Here is a 13380-nt window from a genome sequence, read left to right as displayed (position 1 = left end):
ATTCTAATTTATAATATTTTATAATGTATAATTCATATTTTTTCTTAGATGATTCTTGTTATATCTAATTAAAGAAATGTTCTTTCTAATTATTCTTTTCCGTACTGTCGACAACATATAATAATTATGTGCAATATTATACTTTAACACACACACACACACATACATACAAATACATATATGTGTATATATGTGAATGTATCAGATTTTGCATTTTTTCTCTGTGCATTCAATATCTGCGCTAATACTTGCGCACAAGTATAATCGCCTCGTGCAAATCATCCTTCGTCGAAAGGTCGCTGATTTTTACAGTCATTCTCTTTCGCTTTTTACTCTCCCCTTCTCTACCTTTTCTCTCTCTCTCTCTCTCTCTCTCTCTCTCTTTCTCTGTCTCTCGCTATCCTCTCTTTCTCTCTCTTTCGCAGTTTAATATCGCGGACCGCTCTAAATCGAACGCGCACAAAAGCGTGATAACGAATCACGTCCGTTGCAGACGAGGGCAATGGCACCAGTAGCGGCGCCCCGGGGGCTCCTGGAAACGCGCAGCGCTCTCTCCCCCTCTGCTTTTGCCCTTTTTGCACCCCCTCCTCCCCCTCCTCTGCCCCCGTCAACGAACGTCATTCCCCTTTTTCGGTGAAGGGGGAAGGGGCGGGTGGCGTCACGCAGCGGTAATGATAGCCGGGCGCATAATGTTTTACGTGGGAGTGGCAACAGCCGTGACCGAAATGCCCGTTGCTACTCGTTCGCTCGCTCTCTCGCTTGCTAACGATAATTGCATCCTACTTTTCCCGGCCGCGCGTTGCGCGTTTTGATAAACACACGCGTGTGCAGACGTACACGTGCACGCATGCACACGAAACGATCGCAACGCATTACATTCGCGAAACGTACGCAAGAATTAGATAGGTCATGTGATTTCCGTGAGCATTCGTGTGAATGAACATTTAAAATCTATTAAAGCAATATTTTTAATTTTTTTCCTTAAATTTAGCAAACATAAGCAAATTTATTGTTATATTAATAATGTTACAAGCGTATTATATATATATGTATAAATATGTATATGTATATACATATATATATATATATATATATATACATATATATATATACTTATTGTTAGATGTAATTCTCAGGATATCCTGTAGTAATTTACTTCGACATCTTTCGATATTATATTAAAAGAAAATAATTTTTAGATAAACACACATAAAAAGCGTTTCTTGATAGAAAGCAAGCAACGCTGTTTTCTAAAGTAAAAATTATTTAGACTTATTTATTTTAATAGAAATTATATATATAAAACATCCGTGATATATATATATATTTTTCTCAATAATAAATGCCACTTATTTTATAAATAAAGCATGCGCTTGTATATATATATATATACATATATATACATATATATACATACACACACATACACTAATTGTCGATTAATCAATTTCTTATACACATTTTTTGTTTGATTACTATAATTTAAACAATTATTAAACAATTGTGTATATTACAAATGCAATTTCGAAAATAACAGCATTTTTTATTAGTTTGTACAATTATTCAGAAGCTATGTTTTTTTGCCTATTATTACAATATAAAATTTTAATCAAATTTCATGATTTACGATTTTGATCATCGATAGCAATCCTTTTAAACCGTGATAAGCGACGATCTTGGCTGGCGTTTGCAAAATTTGTAAAAATTAGGGCGCGATTTCGAAGTTTCTCGGTCCGTTATTCCCAAGGCGCCAACACCGACACCATAAATCATGAGATCCTTAATCCCAGGGCTGTGGGCGGGACAGAGAGAGTGCGTCGGAAGTAAGCCCGAAAAGATATCTATCCGTGCCATCGTTCATTTCCGGTTAACCTCCACTTACCACGCCGCTTACCTTCTCCACGCGTTGACTTTTACTCCTGGGATTTTTATACTCCTTACGATGCGCAGGATATCTAAAGAGATTACCTGCTACATTTCGGTTATGCATCACTTACATACAAAGATTTAATATAAAAAAAATTGTACGCTTTTAATCACATAATCAAAGTAAGTAAAATACATAACGTTCAGTGTCTTTGAAAAATAGTTTGTTTGGTAAATCTTGACATTAACTTATACCTCATATTTATTTATTACCTTATATATTAATTCTAGTTTTCTGGTTTTTTTTTTAAATCATTTGAATTAAAATTACACACACATTTAATATTTGAACTATCAAATGCGTTGCTCAGCCATGATATGCTTTTATTGATATATAATTGATAAGTAATACACAGCGCAGCGTCGAGATAACTAATCAACATCGCGAATAAGAGGCAGTAATACTTGTGAATATCGATTCAACATGCCTTTTTTAAGAGTAGAATTTGCACTTTGTAATTCAAATAAAAGAATAATAGTTTACGACATTTACGAACGGAAGATACAAATTGTTGTTTATTTTCAAATTATTATTTATTTACGTATTCAACTACACGTTGCAAAGCTAAATGACACAATTAGGATCTGAACTCATAAATTGTTACGATGAAAAATCTAGGTATTCGCTCGTTTAAACTACGTTCGCAAAATTTTCTGATCGGAATTCCTTTTAGGAATTAATTACCGACGTGGGTATTGTAAGCGGGTACCGCATTATTTAAAATGACAGACATTTTTTTTCTCCCCCGAATGTCTGAGAAACAACATTGTGATAAAGCGGAAAATGGAGGAGGGAGAAAAAATAGCGGACGACGCAATCAATGTTTGCTTACGTGGATCGCGAAAGAATTTAATTATACTCGGGCGTATTTTCTCGTCGCTCTTACGACCATGCATAGAGCCAGGGGAAGAGAACGACTGGGTTGTGTTCGGAAGGGCGCCCGGGTGAATTACATTTTCGCGTTCCCCACGAGGATAACGGTACTCCCGCTGCTGTCGACGGCAGCGGAGAGCAAAAAAAAAGGGTGCGTATCTAAAGAGATTACCTGCTACATTTCGGTTATGCATCACTTACATACAAAGATTTAATATAAAAAAAATTGTACGCTTTTAATCACATAATCAAAGTAAGTAAAATACATAACGTTCAGTGTCTTTGAAAAATAGTTTGTTTGGTAAATCTTAACATTAACTTATACCTCATATTTATTTATTATTTTTAATCAGAAAAGTAATCCATGAGATGTAAAGTTAATATCAAGATTTTCCGTTTATTTAAATAAAAGCGTTATTTTATAAATTATTAAAACACTATAAGAATAATAGTTTACGACATTTACGAACGGAAGATACAAATTGTTGTTTATTTTCAAATTATTATTTATTTACGTATTCAACTACACGTTGCAAAGCTAAATGACACAATTAGGATCTGAACTCATAAATTGTTACGATGAAAAATCTAGGTATTCGCTCGTTTAAACTACGTTCGCAAAATTTTCTGATCGGAATTCCTTTTAGGAATTAATTACCGACGTGGGTATTGTAAGCGGGTACCGCATTATTTAAAATGACAGACATTTTTTTTCTCCCCCGAATGTCTGAGAAACAACATTGTGATAAAGCGGAAAATGGAGGAGGGAGAAAAAATAGCGGACGACGCAATCAATGTTTGCTTACGTGGATCGCGAAAGAATTTAATTATACTCGGGCGTATTTTCTCGTCGCTCTTACGACCATGCATAGAGCCAGGGGAAGAGAACGACTGGGTTGTGTTCGGAAGGGCGCCCGGGTGAATTACATTTTCGCGTTCCCCACGAGGATAACGGTACTCCCGCTGCTGTCGACGGCAGCGGAGAGCAAAAAAAAGGGTGCGCGTGCGTTCATGTCACCTGCGTCGCTCGCCCCGATTTTGCGAGGGGTAACAAGATCTATTTATCCAACGCAGGTCCAGAGGGGACGCGACGAGGATAATTGCGAATTCGCGTTCCCGAATGGTCGGCTGAGATTTGCGAACCGCAAAATCGGAAACGGTTATCATTAACTTGTTCATTTGTAATGTAGCTACGTACCACGCGGTCTCTTAAGTGTATGATTCATTTATATTATTTATATTATTTAAATCATGTATAATAGTCAAACTAAAACGGAAAACGTACGGGAGGTACGTGAAAAAAGAACTTAGAAAGATAAAGAAAATAGAAAATTCTTGACATTTTTAAATAAAAAATATTATTATTGTTAGATTAAATACACATACAAACATACACATACATACATACATACATATATACATATATGTATATGTATATATTCTTTTAAAAAATTATTGTCACAGAAAAAAAAATTAAAATTAGTTCTTTCTATTTTATACAATAGTATACGTATAAGGTATTTTTGAAAAAGATATAATCTACTGGTTTAGATAAAATAGAATTAAAATTTTTAAAGTATAAGATAGATAACATTGTTTGTATGTTTAATATTTTCATCATATTCAAATCAAAATTTTTCAATATTACCGAATTTATATGCAGTGCATACTTACACGCGTGTACGCGTTTTGAATTTAATTGAAATTAAGTATCCAAATTTAAAAATAAAAATAAAAGATGTGAAAATAAAAATAAAAGTGTTGAAAGAGATATTTGCATTGTAGTTTTTAACATCATAAAGATAAAAATAATATTAAGTGAACACTGACGGAAGAATACGATATATTTAAAAAACTTGATACAAAAACAACTGTCTTGGGAGTTAGAAAAGCACTTTAATAATGGCTTTATTATTAACTAATAATAACATTAGATTTTTACACGTAATACATGGAAACTTATTATTATATATTAAAAACAATTAATTATTTTGTTATAATTATATAATTTTCTTAAAAGAGCTTTAATTTATTTTTTTGAACATTATTTTAAACCCAATTTTCGAAATACAATTCATCTCTTTTCTATATATTCCATAGTCATATAATTTAAACTGAATCACTAAAGAAAAGAAATTGAATGTTTTCCTTATATCTAATTTTTTCATGTTAATAAAAAAGTTTATATTAATACATATAATAAATAAAGATTATTTAAATCGGTTTTAAATCGGTGTTTTTACATAGATACTGAAATAATCTATGATTCAAAACACACTTATCTCTATACCTTCAATACATAATTTTTTTAAAGATAATAGTTTTTATTTATCTCGAAATCATATCATGAATAATATAAAAATGCAAGAAGCAAAATAAATATTAATACTACGATTAAGCACGAAATTTACGTGCAAATTGTGAAAACAGTATCAAAAAATAAGGGAATGACGTAAGAGCGCCAAAAAGCTTTGTCCAAAAATAGGACAAAGCTTTTTGGCACTCTTACGTCATTTCCCACGTTCTAAATCCGTCGTCCATTGTAACAAAAGTTGTGCGAGGTCGACCTATGATTATTAGAACTTTTATTGATCTTTTTCGCAAAAATTCTGGCGGGGTCTTGCCACGAGATAATTTATTATCACAACGAGAAAGGCGCAGGATTTTTTATTCAGAATTCGACTTAACAACCGTGATGCCATATCAAATGGGAAGATCGTTCTCTCTTGATCCTCTTTCGCACCGCGAAGAAAAGCGCTCGAAGAGGGTGGCTCGGCGACTAACTCGGCGAGGTTTTGCGTCGTAATCGGCGATGCTTAAAGAGTGTCATGATTAAAACTCAACCCTTCGTGAGCCCTTCAGCGCCACTCCTATCTACAACTCAGGCGACTCATTTCGCTGCAGTGGAACTATTTGTCGTCGATTATATTTATTGTCGCGCGTTACAAACTGTGATAAGTATGTATAATTAGTTAACCATTAATATCAATGTCCAGAACACATTAAAACTGAGACTGGTCTTGAAATTACTAGATCTGATACTATTTGTGCTAAAAAAGTTTGTATTTCTTTATAATTTAGATTTTAAATTTATATTACAAATAGAGGAAAAACGAAATAAATTTCTTAAACCGATATACACTATTTTTCAGCAAATATATGCTGCATTTTATCAGCTAATCAAAATTTGATTTGTTTAATTAGTAATTAGTCATCAATAACCTATAATTTATACATTCTTTGTTTGTTTATCTGATAAATGGACTTATAAATCGGCTTATCTCTCAAAAGTCTTTAAAATTTAAAAGTTTTTTTGTCATTTTCTTCAATTATATAATCTAAATAACGATAACAGCGTTGTGTTTTAATAATATTATGTTGTTATATATGTTTATAAATTTCTAAATTTGTTTTAATTTTGTTTTTATTATTATTATTTATTATATTTCTGTAAATTTTAGAGGGAGTGTGTCGTTTTTGGGAATCAATTTTTTATATATTTAAAAGTATGTTATCATAGAACTGTGATATAATCTAATAAAAAACAACCTCTAGTAAATATATTTGTGTATAAATTATGAAATATTGGAATTTTAGCTAGGATAGATATTTGATTAGAGCTCAAAAATGAAATAATATATAATAACATACTTTGGTGTTTTTCCTTTATAAGATTCCTGCTAAATTAAAACTTCATATATAAATTAAAATATATGATATGCGAAACACACTATACGTAAAATTATATTAATTTTTTCAAGTCAGTTACTTCTTAGTCAATAATAAGAATGTATCAATACTGAAAATAATAAATAACGATTTTTTATCTACCATATGTTATTAATAACTCTAAATTATTGGACATCATGCAATATTAAAATATAAAGAGAATGCAAAACAAAATAATACCGAGTCTAGAGATATTAAAATGCAAAAGGACCGATATTGTAGCAATCGCAATAATTTTATAGGAAAAAGACACGTGGCTTTTGTATGTCTCGTTACATAGTCAGGACAAAAATTACTTCTAAGGACATACGTATATTTTGTGGCGCACGAGATGAAAGAAGATGGAAACAGGGCGAATGAGGACTTGGAAAGCCCGAGGGGTTGTTGACGGGGGTTGGACCCCCAGAGCTTCTGGGCAATCTGCAGATACCTCGGCTGTGCCTGATTACGTTGCTACCTCTCTAATTACACGGCAACCTGCAACGATATTCGACCCGACCGCCTGAAACGAGAAGGTTCGTGGACCTTCGTCTTCGAGGCCGGGTGACGGCGAGGGGAAGGGCAACGGTAGCAGTGGCGACGAGAAAATCGCGTCACCGATACTACCACAGGGGTGAGTCGTATTTCGCTTTACAAATGTCGACACGACAACCCGCGTAGATTTTTTTCTCGTTATCGGAGATATTCTTACGATATCACGATTGCTTGTAGGTTTATGTATAAAAAAAATACTTTAAAATGAGTAATAATTTGTATATGTATAATAATAAAGGTCGCGTATGAGGGACATATGTAACTTTCTTTTAAATGTGGTTTTGTTTTTCCAGCGAAAATTTGATATGCTATATTTTTCTAATAATATATGCTATCATATATTTCATGACTTAATATTAGAAACATCCGTAAAAAAAACTTTTATATTTGAAAAACGTATATTATATCACACACACACATATATAAATTATTTAATTATTTAATTTATTTAGTTGATATACATATATGTATATATAAATGTATGTATAAAATATGTATACAATATGACTTTTTACAATAAATTAATCTCTTATATAATATTTACAATACTATAAAATTTCCAAAATAATTTATTCTGTGTGTGTGTGCATCAGATATACGCATCAGAATTTCGCAAAATATCGTATCAATTTATAAAACCAAATTATTAATTCTAAAAATTTAGAGAAAATTATTAATAAATTTGGACACACCGAGTAGATTTTGGGGTCGACGCCGCCAGTTTTAATACGGTTATAATCGACGAGGGAGAGACGTATCTCGGGAGCAAATAGAGCCTCGTTTCCTCTGCAACCCTTTACCCCTCTGCCCTTCTGTCGCCGGCTCTCGGAAAGGAAGACGACGACCGCCTTGTGGAGTCAGGAAATTGCGACTACGCAATCTCCCACTCTCACTTCCATTCCGACCTCATCCCTTTCAACTCTGCGTCGTCCTCCGGATTTTCGAACCTTGGTGCAAAAATCTTTGTGAGATTATTTTAATTCCGATTATGATTACAAATCATTTATTTTGCAATAATGATTTACACTAATCTACAACTTGGCGAGCTGATAACAATCCTTTCAGTTACAATTTTTTATAAAAAATTTTTAAAACTTTTTTGAAAAAATATTTTGATATAAAACAAAAAAATTGAGAAATATTATACAAAGTATATTTCACGTTTGCGAACGTATAGTTACGTAGCAGAAAGAATTGTAATTTGCACGAGAGAGAGAAAGAGAGAGAGAGAGAGGGGGGAGGGAGAGAGAAAGAGAGGGAGAGAGACAGAAATTAACGATACTTATTTTAATATTAAATTCTCATAAATGGCATGCGCCAAAAATTATCGCGAGTTAGCAGCTTCACGCGCGTACTCTAACTTAATCTAATCTAATCTAATCTTTAGAATAATTAAGCCGAAAAGCGTGTGATTAATACCGAGGCCGCATTAATTAACGAACGTGATCAGAATGGAAAAGAGAGCGAAGGAAGGAAGGAGGAGCGCGGCGCGGCAATGCGCGTTTTCGCATAGCACGCAATGGAATTTACATAATAAACATAATAATAATAACGACGATAATGGGTTAATACGTGGGGAAACGCGCGGCCCGGTTATCCCCCGCACATAATTAACTTCATCGGTCGCCGTATTCTAATTACCACACCTCGAATAATATTTGTTGATAATGAACATTATTATTGCCTATCGTCGATCAGGTCTCCAACGTGGCTTATACTCGATGTAATTGCCGCGTAAATATAGCTTCCATTTTTTTCTTTTTTACCGACGAGGAAATTGCGAACTGTTGTTGTTTATCTTGTGCAATAAACATTTTATGATTTGTTAAGAAGATATATTTTTCAAAAATTGATAACTTTTTGATTATGTAATTGAAAATTAGAATACTTTTTTAAATTAAAGTTCTAAGAAGATGTGCATATAAGATATCTTATTTTATTTTTACTAAATAATCGGTAGACTTTTTTAACAGAAATTTGCTTGTGTATATATCTTATTCAAATTTATTGAATAATAGTCTATTGAACCGTAACTGAAACGCGATCGTCGATACGGTGGGAATCAAGCCTCACTTGCGTCTTAAATTTCGCCTGAGGATCACCAAAGTGACAGACATTGATTTCGGTTTCTATAGCCCGAGGATGGTTTTTATCCTCTCATATAAAAATTTTTGAACTTGACATCTTTCATAGTTTTGTTCATGGATTCGTAGGCTATTCTTTTATAAGTATAATATATGTTTTAACAAGTGTCAAAGTCGCAGGGGGGAAAAACGCCGAAACTTTGTGAAAATTCTCTGAAAAATTGCGATTTGGAAAAATTGCAAATATATCATTAGATCTATCCGACTATATTAATTATTGTCAGTTTATTTCTGAGAGGAACTATGACGCGCTTTCTTCGTCTCTCTCTCATTTTCATCTTCACCTATCTGATATAATTCCCTAACGTCTGCTTCTCCAGACGAATACGGAATGAAATCGCTTTACGGTCTTTCGACGCTGCGGAATATTAATAAATGCTTCGTATCGCCGTCAGCTGACATTTAAAGATCGTATAAGATATCGTCGTAAAATAAATTTATCTGCACGTTCTGTTACATTCTATGTATATAATATGTGTAATAAAATAAACATAAATAATATATTAAATGATAATTGTATAAGCAGCAACATCAAATTATTTAATCAATTGGTAAGAAATATTAATTTTTGAATACGTAGTTTCCATAATTGTCACTAATAATATTAATAACAAATTGTTTTATTAAAAAAGTTATAAAAAAAATATTTAACATTAATTTAATTAATATGTAAATTAATTTAATAAATTTATTAGTATGATATACATCACACGATATCATGTGATTATGCATATTGCCAAATCGTTATTTCACATGTTGTGTCGAGTAATTTTTCAACAAGCGCGATTCATTAATCATGACTAACATTCTGGAGAATTTTTGGTTAAGATGCGAAAACGAGAGCACGTGCGGAGCAGTTTTCTGTCGCGGATCCATTATTTAACTATTTCTAGCGCATAGGGTAGGGCGAATAAAACGATCGATAAACGAAATTGCAGCGTCGCTGTCCTTTTTCTTCTTTCTTTATCATCCACGCCCTTTTCATCTCTCTCTCTCTCTCTCTCTCTCTCTCTCTCTTTCTTTCTCCGTATTCACTGCTAATATCCTGATGCCAAGTCGGGAGAGTGGTGATACTCGGGGGCGGAATTGGAGCAGCTCAAGTCCAGCGGGTCTGTATGTTCGTCTCTCCCTTTCCTTCTTCCTTTTCCCTTTCCTCTCCCCCCCCCTCCCCGCCTCCTTCCACAATCACGATCGTCGTTTCATCCCATCCATTTCGTTCGCCCACTGATCATTGCGGCATTTTGTCGGTCCCCCACTCTCTTTCGTTTTGTCGAAGTGGAACTCGGAAGTTAGATCGGGGGCGAACCACGTGATCAGGACGCACGAATATATTACGAACGACGGAAGGGAAATACTTTTTTTCCATGAAAAATTTCTCATTCCTTCGTCGTAAACGAGGGATACAGAGAGAGAAAGAGAGAGAGAGAGAGAGGGGGAGAGAGAGAGAGAGAACAGGAATCGATGCTACGTGAGACTCGACGGTTGCATCTCGACATGATTGCAAGTCGTCTGATTTTACGATTCGGCAGAGGTGCAATCGTTCGGCTGCTCGACTTTGCAAATCGTATCGATTCTGTAAATCGAAGACTTGCGTTTCGAGGCAGATGCGATTGTAAATTTCGAAAAAGCTAATCTTCTCGTGATTTTTCTCCACCTTATTTGCAAATAAATTTTTTTATTTTAAGATATTGTATATATTTCTTTCATTTTTTTTTTTTTGTAAATAGTGTATTTACGATCAAATAAAAATATTTCTTATTATGATTTCATGCTGTTAGAAAACTTGATCTTTTTTCGAAATTATTTGATTTTTGCCTCTTTTTCAACTCGTTATCTAGCATCTTAACTTATATTGCTTTAGCAGTGCTAAATGTGAAATTTAATAAGAGCAATTTATTATATATATGCATAATAATATGCTTTTGTCATTAATCATATTTTTTTAATCTAAAGCAATATGTGTAGTAGATGTAGATTAACAAAGAATTGCGGGTTAACAAGAACATGTAATTTTTTTTTTACATCAAGCATAATGGAGCTTCCATTTGAATACTCACTAGACATCTTTTCGCTCCTATCCGCATACCAAGTATCTGATCAGACTGACCGCTGTTTTCTTAATATTGCGGTCAATCCCCTCTAGTCGTTAGGAATTGTCAATCTCGACGAGATATCGCGTCGTTCTATGTTGTTGAGAAGATTGCGGCGCTGATGAAGAAAAGTCGATAAAGCTGTGAAAGAAATATTTTTTTACAGCTCCGACGATGGATATGAACGTTCGTTATTTGAGCCTAAGGTATAATATTTTTTTATGTCTCTTTATTAAAATCTTAGTCCCTTTGTTATTAGTTTCCACTTGAAAATTAAATATCAAGAAAAGTATTTACATAAAATACGAATGGAATATACAATATATATTTTTGTAATTAATATCTTTATAATCGCGATATGGAATAATTAACTCCAATTATGAAATTCATATACAGATATACACAACACTTAATAAATATAAGATTTCTTAAAAATTGTAAATTTATAAAAAAGCTTAAAATTATTTAAAAAATACTTTTCTATATATAAGTTTCCTCTTTCTCTCTCTCTATATATATGCACGATTCGTGAAAAAATTTTTTATGTAGCAATAATGATGACTTCGACTTGGTTTCTTCACCCTTAAGCGTATATCCTCTTTAAAGCGCATCGCGCGTGAGCCACGCGCCTATAACGGGTGGTCGCCAAAAAGGCACTAATGCCATTAAATTTTATGAAAGAATCAAATCTAAAAATTATTTGTAACTTGTTCTAAATACATTAGTTAACATTATCAGTTATTTTGTTTGTTGTTTTTTTCTTAAAAATGTTAAGTATTGTAGACTTTAATAGTTTATATATAAATACATTTGTATGTAAAAGGGAATGTGATACAAAATGAGTCGTAGGCTTTCGCTTGCGATGATCGCTGAATCAATCATTTTTCATTATGTCATATGTCATTTTTCACCCTTCCTCGCGATTTTTTCTTGCTCGCGGATTCTTGTTTGTTCATGCAATTAAGAAAGAAAAAAAATAAATACTTTTGTCAAATCTCGCAATTTGATTAGTCTCGTATAAGATCTTGCAAATAAAGAATTTCGTATTTTTCGTACGAAATATTAGAGGATAAACGTTTGATTCAAATAAGAGTTAGTGTAATTTAACATCTCATGTTAAAATATTACATATCAGTATGAAAACAATAAAGCTCTAAATATTAAATCAGAAAAATAAAAATCTCTACACATAAAAAACAAAGTTTTTCTTTTTCTTTATAGAAATATGCAAAAGTAACACAATCTGTTGAATTTATGATTATATAATTTTGTAAATTTGTTTTTGCTTCAGATTTTTTTTTTAAACATCACAAATAGGTATTACTTTGATTAACTATAATAACATAATTGACACATATAATTTATATTAATTATATCCATTTGTGATAAAGATTCTACTATCTTTTGACGCTTGTGCGAGATTCCTCTCATTGCATATCCACCGCTTCTAGAATTTCTCCATTTTTTTTCTTCCGTATCCATAGTCCGTCGTCTCTCTAACGACCCCCGCCTTCTTTTATCTCGATTCACCGAATCCTTCGCGTCGCGTCCCGTCCTTGAATCTCTCGCAATCGGAAACGAAGCTACCACAGGAAAAAGACGGAGAAAGTCGTCCTGCGACGGAAACCGACATTTAGAACGTCGGCGGAAGCTGATCGAATTACACACGTCCCTTACGTCGTCTGTTCGCCGATACGGTGAAAGAGATTTGGAATTGCAAATATCCAACTCGCTTGGTGAATCCCTTCCGCAAGATCTTTCTCGGCGACGCGATGGTGGGGACAGTCGGCTTCTAAAGGGCTTTTCCTATATATTTGGCACGTGCGATCGACACCACGTGCGCCCACGTGGTACGCATGTGTTTGTATGTATGTGGGTGTGTGTGTGTGTGTGTGTGTGTGTTTGTGTGTGTGTTGTTACGTAGCAGAGGAAAATCAGAACAATCTGCAGAAATTCGATGTGATTTTTCTTCTATATATCCAAAATTCATTACTTGATGCACTATTTTTTATTTGTTATAAAAACAATAAATTGTTTTGAGAGAGAGAAAGAGAGAATATAGATATTACTATATATATATATA

General features: G+C 33.3%; 1 protein-coding gene across 1 annotated transcript in view; it reads right to left on the bottom strand.

The window, feature by feature from the left end:
- The window catches only part of LOC115246309, a 51338-nt gene that overhangs the window by 13332 nt on the left and 24626 nt on the right, over nucleotides 1-13380 (bottom strand). The gene's annotated exons all lie outside the window — the stretch shown is intronic.

Source organism: Formica exsecta, unplaced genomic scaffold, assembly GCF_003651465.1.
Source record: "Formica exsecta isolate Colony F162 unplaced genomic scaffold, ASM365146v1 scaffold147, whole genome shotgun sequence".
NCBI lineage: Eukaryota > Metazoa > Arthropoda > Insecta > Hymenoptera > Formicidae > Formica > Formica exsecta.
Note: the sequence above shows the minus strand (reverse complement) of the source record. Positions and strands in the feature narration are given on the sequence as shown.